This window comes from Delphinapterus leucas, chromosome 3, assembly GCF_059928025.1.
Source record: "Delphinapterus leucas isolate spDelLeu-1000000601 "Yukka" chromosome 3, BTC_Dleu_Yukka2, whole genome shotgun sequence".
Taxonomy (NCBI): domain Eukaryota; kingdom Metazoa; phylum Chordata; class Mammalia; order Artiodactyla; family Monodontidae; genus Delphinapterus; species Delphinapterus leucas.
The window spans coordinates 41,359,941-41,369,522 of NC_143131.1; the positions used below are offsets into that span (position 1 = coordinate 41,359,941).

General features: G+C 34.2%; 1 pseudogene; it reads right to left on the minus strand.

Moving 5' to 3' along the window:
• Positions 1–7,223: 7,223 nt before the first annotated feature.
• On the minus strand, positions 7,224–8,551 carry LOC111186831 (small ribosomal subunit protein eS17 pseudogene; annotated as a pseudogene).
• Positions 8,552–9,582: the final 1,031 nt, after the last annotated feature.

Here is a 9,582-nt window from a genome sequence, read left to right on the forward strand (position 1 = left end):
CATTTCAGTTTCTTAATTAGTCCCTGCAGGGTACTCTCAGTTAACAGATGCTGAGTTTCCTTCTATATTTTATTTCTTCTATTTCACCTTTTATTTCTAAATTAATGATATTTCTCAACTAGACAGAAGTTTGTCACATTAGACCGAAGAGAAAACGAAAACACAAACTCCAAAGTAAATCTGACGTGCTTTAGCACAAATTGCTCTGTAATTGATCTTATAATTTCTTTTATTATAATTCTAATGACTGACATTTTTATCTGAGTACATATAAATATATGTACATACATGTACATTACACATTTTTTAGAAACAATAACAGTGGTAACAGTCAATTTTTTCTTCCTTGCTTCTAGGGAGGAAAAATAAAGTATCAAGTACTCTGAGAAAATTATATTTTTCCCATGGAGCCAAAAATTAGTGATTCCAAGAGCATTTTATGCTTGAAATATGGTACTGTGATTAAAAATCTGAACACAAAACCTCAACTCATTTTGAAATAGCTTTTAGTTTTGCAATGTTATTAAAGACTTGTAAGTTCTAATGGTACTAGTATTGTATCAACAGAGTTAGTATTAGAATGAGCTACAACTGCTCTAAAATTCTGTTATACGCTAGAAGAATCAAAATGGAATCTAAGTCTATTTCCTTTAAATACAAACTAATAATACATACTATGAATGTGCTTAAACATGGTTGCTTGTTCTGTGTATGTGATATGTATATAATTTTATAAAGTGTACTCATAAGAATATAGCTTCCATTGATTTCATTTACAACTATCTTTTATACAACTAGAACAATAAAAATACATTTTATATTTAATTACACTTCAACTTTTAAGATAATTTCATATCGATGACAATGCTGTCATTTATTATTTAGTATTACTCATAACTTTATAATTTAAGATTAAAGATACTCCAATAGTCTTAATTTTGACACTGTCTTTGCTATAGTAATCAATTAAAACAAAGAAGTCATTATCTAGGATACCAGGTTTTCTACAAAAAAAAAAAATGGTTGTGGTTAACATGCCCCTATGCTATAGCATTTGAAAAAACAAAGGGCAACATATGTAAATATAAAAGAAAAAATAATTTGCCCCAAAGCAGATATAGCAAGAATTCTAAAGGAATATCAAGTGAAATTTAAATAAAGATCAGTTCCACAGTAAGTCTTAATATTATTTTTCTTAAGAACGCTATAGCACCATAGATCTTTGTGATGTTAACATATATCACCATCCCAGCTCCCAGAATAATCACAAGATTCATGTTTCCTTTGCTACTAGCATGTACTTGTCTCCCTTCCAATATTTGAATTGATCTTTATTTATCCAGTATAAATTACTGTATAGTTGGTAGAAATGTTTTAATGAAAAATAACAAAATCCAAGAATGAAAAAAACTAGCTGGTTATGTAACATGTTATTTAATCTTTCTAAATAAAGCCTCATTTTAAAAATAAATAAAGACAGAGTAGTTAATTATATGCATTCTCTTGAGTTAGTTCTTTATGATTTGACAACTTGCACGGCAGCTGTTCCTGTAAATATTACAATAAATTTCTAAATCTCCAGAGAACTGGTAAATACAGGCAGATGCACTTAACTGCTGGTGGGCAACAAAAGTCAGACTGCAGGAAACTGTGGCACTAATGTAGCTCTTGATTAATCTCTAATTACAGTTTTGTCATCTTAGCAGGGAGACAAAACTATATCACTTCCTAAATAGGCAAGCAGCATTTTGGCACCTAGCAACCGGCAGTTCGTTCCTATTAGCCTCAGTGGACTTGATGCTGTTACATGGGAGGTGGCTATGGATCACTGCTCTATTATTTATGGAGCAGCATTTCCAGAGGCCTTCACAACAGTAGATAAATTAGCAGCTTAATAGGCCAGCACTAATAAAAACATAGCATAAGCTGATGCACCAAGTATGAAATTAAAATGTGGACTAGCCCATAATGTTTGCATCATACATAGAAACGTTCATTTATTTCTGTTAATTATTCAACAAATATAGCATGAATGTGAGCATATTAATGAAAAACATGTAGACATTTTTTAAATCATCTCATATTATTTCATAAAGTAATTATATTAAATCTTTCAGAGAGACCTTCTTTAAAAAAAATTATTTTCCTCTTTCTAACGGGACTCTCTTGGGTTCGTTCTTAAGCCCAGGGATGAGAGGTAGCAAGCATTAATTAGAACTAGTGCAGATACAGGAGAGCCCTAAGTATCTGTGTAAAAGTGCCTTATTAAGCTCAAAGTGGGCAAATGAGGCTAATTCTCATCATGCTTCCATTTCTCTTTCACTTTGGGTGTGATGAAAAAGTCTAAGGAATGACCTCACACCTCTGTCTGTGTCAGTAATTTGAAGGGAGATATAAAATTCTTAAGTTTTTTTTTTCAGAAGACAACCCACAGAAAGGTTTCCTTAATTAAAATTGATGGAACATCATACTTAGTCTTAATAGTAGAGATTATACTATGATTCTGCTTGGGAAATCCAAAATGTAAAACCCAAAATGATGGCAACTTTTCATTTCCTTCAATTTTACTAAAAATTACTTTTGAACAAAATGGCATGATACAACGTGATATATATTTTTAAAAATCCACTTGCAGTTTTCAATTATAATAATTCCTATCATGAGAATTTTATCCAAAATGAAAATATACTATATTCACATCATTGTGTGACTTTAAAAAATTAAATTTTTCTGATGACACAAGTGGCAAAGTTTTTTTTTAAAAAACTAACATGGTAGCAATATATTATAAACATAATAAAATTGCTTTAAATTCAACAGCCCAGAATAATCTGCAGTAACAGTTGAGAAGCCACCTTATTGAAATGAGACCACTCACTCTAGAAATTGTTTCCATGTATAATTCTGTTTAAAAGAATTGTTCCTTAAAGGTAACTCAAATCTATATCATCACAAATTCTGAATATAAATTTTCAGTATCATTATGTCAATTTACCCAAAGAGGACTGGAAGATGACAAAGTTTAAAAAGAAAGCCGTAGTTAGATTCTAGTATGTAGAGTTTAGGTGCCTTTGAGACATCCAAGTGAAGATGTAGTAGTCAGGTGGATAGTGGTATGGAATTCAGAGAACTCAGAGCTAGAAACAGAAATTTCAGAATCATTGTCCTAGAGACAGTAATTGAAGCCGTTGGCATGGATAAGATATTCTAAAGAGAGAGCAAAACGTGAAAGAAGAGTGAAAATGAGGAAAAAACTTTGAGGAGTTTCAACATTTAAGAATAAAGTAGAAAAAGTTGAAGTGGAAAGAAGACTGGCAAGTATTGGCCAAAGAGTACGAGGAAAAAATGCCATTGCCAATGCCAAGGGAAAGGAGTTTTGAAAAATGGAAAAGACATCTTAAATGCCATCAAAAGACCAAGTATTATTAGAATTGAAAAAACACAGTAGGAAGATTAGCACAACGATTTCAAGAGAGTGATGAGGATGGATAGAAGACAAATCTGAGTTGAGTAAATAAATAAGAAATATGGAAGGTGAGTGGGAACAACTACTCCCTTCTTTATTAAATGTTGTAATTACAGAGGAGAAATCTGATGGTAGCTGGAGGGCTTCATTTTGTTGCTGATATTATTGTCTTAGAAGGTAAGGGAGTTGAGAAGATTCTAGTAGACAAAAAGATAAGAGTGATATAAGTAAATGAAGAGTACCCAGGTATGGGCACTGTAATTATTATTACAGGGCCTTCTTTCTTGTCGTAAAGAGTTTCATGCTATGTTTGATGGTAGTATTTGGGGGCAGTGAGGGTGTGAAGAGGCAGTAAATTTGTTCTTCATATTTAAACATCTCTGAAGGATTTCTCTGATGCTCATGGCACTTGGGTCACACTATAACTGTGATGACCAGTAAAAATTATGTAGTAATTCTCAAGTCAATCAAGCTTTGCCTCTGTCTCCACTGGAGCCCCCTCAACATGGTTAAGAGGTAATCACTGCTCTATTCCTACATTTTGCTTATTAGGCTATTTTTCTCTGGACCTAACACAGCCTCAGTTATCGGGCAGAAAACCAAGTTCTTCACTGAAGAAGCAAGTGTTCTCAGAAAAATATAGCATACAGAATGCAAAGAAGGTGCTTTTGCCTTTTTCTATTCCCTCCTGATTCATAGACTTGGACTTTCACTGTGAGGGTATACCATCTCTTTTTCTCTAATTTCCATTTTCAAGTTTTCATATCTACCCCCTTACCTGTCCAAGAGAAATCTATTTTGTGTTTCTCCCTTCCCTACCATTCCAGGATTCAACCTTAGTCTCTTTTTGTGCCTTTGCCAAGTAAAGTATTTCAACGTAGTCCAGATGATCACGAGGATTTCTCTTAGTTCTTGTGATTGTAAATAGGAAGCACTGTGTCCTGTAGGCACAGGGGTGTGAGAGTAAAAGTAGAGGCTCCCATTCTAGCTTACTTTATTTTTTTAATCAGGGACTAAGGTTTCAGTTTTTTAACTAAAAATAAAACCCATTATAACCAAGAAAATATGAATGTTATTTCAGTGGTAATACAGTCTAATCTCACTTGAGTTCTTTCTTTGAACATGAATTTGACCTTGACCTTTGTGGAATAATTACATGAGCATTACTGCAAATGAATATTTGTATTTTTCTTTGGTAGTATAGTATAGGTCTCACCATACTATAGCAAACAGCTCTTTCTTAGCCCTCTAAATCTCTCCTTACACAGAATGAGGGCAGGGTGGTTTCAAAACCCCTATCCTTCTTAATCTTTGAGAAATTTAGAATGTATAGGATCCAGAGCAATGGTGGAAAAGTTGGCTATAGAGAGAAGATAAACACCTTCTCTCAAAGAAGGAAACAAGGAAAAAATATGTGCAGGTGTCCAAAAATTAAAGAATATTTGAGTGAATTCTTGTCTTATGCTTTCTATTTTCTTTGTGATGGAGAAAACATGCCCATTTGTTGAGAGTAATTGCAATGGATTGGCAAAATCAGAGTTTTGAAGAGCATTAAGAAGGTTTAAAACAGTTTTTGCAAGTGAGTGCCAGGACAGTGAGTCAACTAAAGAAACATAATAGAATTTCCGTGCTGACTTAGGTGTATTTGGCATTCGTTATTCACACACTAACAGTGGTACCAATCTATACTAATGCATAATTTTCCATGCAACAATCAGCTACAAGGTTATAGAGAGAAAGTGAATATTTTTGTTCACCCAGGGTGGAGGTTTTGCCAAATTGACAATATAAGATTAAGAAGCAATTGTTACTGAAATGATAGACAATGGAGCCTAAGATGGATGTGAATAAAAATAAAAAGAGGAGGGGACTAGATCCATAGAAAGAAGACAGTCCGCAAGAAGTCAAGAAAAAGTCCCAGTAGGAATAGTTGAGCTCTCAGGCAGTAATAGCAGGAAAATCTTATCAGAGACTTTCATGTTTGTTTCAATGATCTGGAGTAGTAATTTCTGGTATAGACAGTGTTCAGCATGTGACACTGGTAGTGTGGATGAAGTAGAGTTAAACAAATCAAGAAACTTGGAAGTCAGGGAATTGGGTGAGTCTGTCATGTGGATACTGACATGTCCACAAGTGACAGAGAAAACCATGAATCATGTGCCAGAATTTACACTTTACGAAGAAGGAGCTAATGGTTTGGCTATAGAGCACTAGCTCTAGTGAATAGATATTCTTACTTTATCTTAAGCAGGTGATTTGGGGAATAATTATCTGAAGAAGCTATCAAGAGCAAGGAGGACGATGACCTCTCCTCTAAGTCATTAGTCAAATAGAAGAATTAATACAGGGTAACTGAGAAAAGTTAAAAACACTGAAAAGAAAATTCTAACATGTTCCACAGAAAATACTATAAATAAAACTTTGGTGTTTCTTTCTTAAAATTCAGATTCTAGTGGTTTAGATACATAAATTTTTAAATAGATAATGGATATATTAAGTGAAAATAATTTTAAAAGTCATAGTTGTTTTTAGCATTTCTAGAAGATTTTCCTTTTATCCAAAGATGAAGAAAACCTTCACGAGGACTTCAGTAAGAGGTATAATCCTGAGATGCTATATGTATAGGGTAGGAATGTCAGATAAAACCTTCCTTAGAGAGCACATGAAATGCACAGCTAACATTAAAGAAGAGACATGGTCAATTAGTTTTAATAGCATGAGTATTCGGGAAGATTTGTTTAATGATGACACCCTCATTTTACTGAATCAATACCAGGGGGTTTTTTTACAATGAAATGTCTCTCTCTAGTGAGTAATTTCCAATAAATAAATCCATAAATCTATCAAGGCAGAAAATAAAGCCCCTTTGCTTGTCTGGGAATCTATAATGTATGCATGGCTAAAGATCAGTAAGAACTTTTGACACCCAAGTTCCAGGTCAGCAAATGGTCACTAGAGCTCTGGTAGTAAATTTGGGAAAGGCTATTCAAAATAATCCAATCATTACGGATTTGTTTACTGATCATGAAAAACCTATGCATAAATGGCAAAGGTATATACATTCAAAACATGGATTACATTTTTGGGGAAAATAGTCTGCTCAACTTGACATGCTGTTAAGTTTTATCCTTCTTAGATGTTGGTTAAGTGTGCATGTTCTGGAGTCCAGCTGTCTGTTTCACAATCCAGCCACTTACTAGTTGTGTGACCCTGAACATTTTACTTGACCTCTCTATGCCTCAGTTTCCTCAGCTGAAAAATGAGGTAATAATAGCACTTGTTCACATAGTAGTTTTGAAAATTAAATGAATTAGTCTGTGTCTAACACTTAAAGCTGAAAACAATACCAGGCACAGAGTAAGCACTCAATAGCTATAGCCTATATATATATATATATATATATATATATATATATATATAATTTACCTTTATATATTTTCTTGTAATACTTTATAATGTGGATTTCAGTATTATTTAACTTTTTAAGTCATACAGAATTTTTTTGTATAGTTTAATAATTTGGGGACTGGATTTTCAATAGGGCATGTGTTAGAACTTCTTAAATATTAGAGTTATGAAACAATAATATGTACCTTTGTAAAACAAACATGATCTTACAGACACTATGACACCTGGAAACCAGGTTATTTCTTTCTCAAAAATTGAACTGGATTATAAATTTACAATTCAAGGTCTACTTTTTTTATTCTATGAATAATTACCATCTTCAATATAAGTAGTTGTAGAAGCAATTCTTTTGAATCAGTGTAAAGTAAATGAAAGGTGAGACGTCTTATAGTGAGTTGGACTTTATTCTGTTGCAAAAAAACAAACTCATATTTCCTCAAGTGAAGCAATGTATTTTAAGGATGCATAGAGAATTAAGGGAAAGAGGACAAGCCACACTGCCAGGCTCAATAGAATGATGGAACCAAAAGGTCCTTCTGAGAACAGTACAAATGAAGATGGTATGGATTATCTAGTCCTTCTTTGTACTTTATTTCATAATCTGACATGGCCATTGGGATTGGTCACATATATGTATTTCCTTGGCCTCCCCTCTGAATCAGATTCTTCATGAGTGACACCCTGAAGCTGGTATTCAAAAACTTCTCCTAGTTCTGGTCATGCTGTTCAGTGGGCACTTGCCCATGACCCATTGTTGAGAAGCACTTCTCATCCACCATGAGCTTGTTGATTTAGCTCCTCTTTGTCTCTGCCTCTAACCATCAACTGATCTTATTTTCCATGTCTCTCATTTAGTCTCTCAAAGGAGGATCAGATCACTTCTATCAAACACAATCTTTAATAAGTAATCTATTCATAAATTTATATATGTATGTGTATATATGTGTATATGTACGTGTGTGTATATGCTCACATAAAATTGTATGTGTACACACACACAAATACTCATACGTGCAACTGTACAAGAGCAAATACATTGTTCTAACTTATCCTTTTGGACCCAGTTCTTGAACTTTCATTTTCAGTACTTCTGCTCCTCTTTTTTTGTCCTTTTTGAACTTGCTCATCCTAATCAACATTTGCTATTCATTAAACACAATGGTTCTCTTCTGCATCTCTGTGAGAAGAACGGTCACACTGGGTAAAATTCTTGGAGAACTAGATTCGCTGCTTGGTCTACTTTTTGTTGTCTTGGGTTTTTGACAAAATTACAACATTACAGAAAGAGTCAAATGGCTCCATGCAGTATTTTAAAAACCATTCCAACTGTGAGCTGAGTGAGCTGCAGGCTGGACAGACTCCCAAAGTCTGAGAGTTTCAGCATTTTCTTAGTGTCAGGATCCACTTCAATGATTTCCTGATCCAGGGCTGAGATCTCAGGAAAAAAATTACCTTTCCTTTCTCTCTCCTCCTTCTGCAGCATGATGTAGATACTTCTCATGGGACCACTCTGAACCCCCTTCACCAGATGCCTGCTGTCTCGTGGAAATTCTTGCTGAAAATGGCAATCTCCTTGCACATGTGCTTATTCATGTGGAAATTGTTGCCCAGGCACATGTACTTCTTTATAAAGGCCTAGGCCACCTTCTTCACAGTTTTAATGCAAATGCTGCCCATTTTGCTGGGTCCCTGGTAAAAGGGTCTTCTTTCGTTACTTCATTTCCTACTGCCTTATTAGAAGTTGCGTTTATCTATAAGATGTACCAGCAGGTGACAAAATATGTCTTTATCAGAAAACAGAGATTGAGCCTATCCACTGGGATCACAATGTGGATGTAACAGATTTGATGTATACTGTTGCAATTTTCAGAGTAGCAAGATTAGGTACACATGAGAAGGAAAAACATTATTGAGAGATCAAGAGTTTAAAGGAGTACACTGGTAGAAATCTAAGTTAGTGTCAGCATTTAGTTCATTGTTTTCAGCACCGCAGAATTTGATCCTCATTAGGAGTTTTATACCTTGACATAAGATAACTGTAACTCAGCAATGTGTCACAGATCGTGGGTCATTCTTCAACAGTATTATAAGAAGCCTGTACTACTTTGTCTTTTTACTACTCAACTAAGATTAGATCTCTGAAAATAAATTCATGGGTGTTTATTCACTACTTTTGCTCATCTGTGTACAGTGTGCCATGTAATGTAAATGATGAGCTTACAGAGAAGAAGCAGAAATGGAAAGATCTTAATCATTATGCATAAAGCTTAAGAATCACTGTTATAAGGAAAACCATGGTAGTCCTATTTGTCAGTAAATCATGAGGGCAGTCAGTGGGGATTTATTTTCTTAAATCTTAAAAAGAGGCATTAAAAAAGAAATAGTTTATTTTTTCTTGTTTCCAGATGTTGTCATAACTGCATGGGAGACATGGAAGTGCAGCAACCACCTTGGTACCATATCGAGAGTCATAGATTAAAGAGTCATGCTTGGGATGGCAGAGAGGAAAAGGGAAAGACCATTGTTTCAATGACCCAATTACATTGTTAAGTCACTGAATTAGTCAAACCTGGAGCCACCCTCTTCCTAACTCATTATTTGAGGCAATAGACTATTTTAAACTGACCTGTTACTTGCAGCCAAATGCTTTGTAACTGATTTGCATAGATTAATACATTTGTTATTTTCAAGAAATCTATGTCATAAGG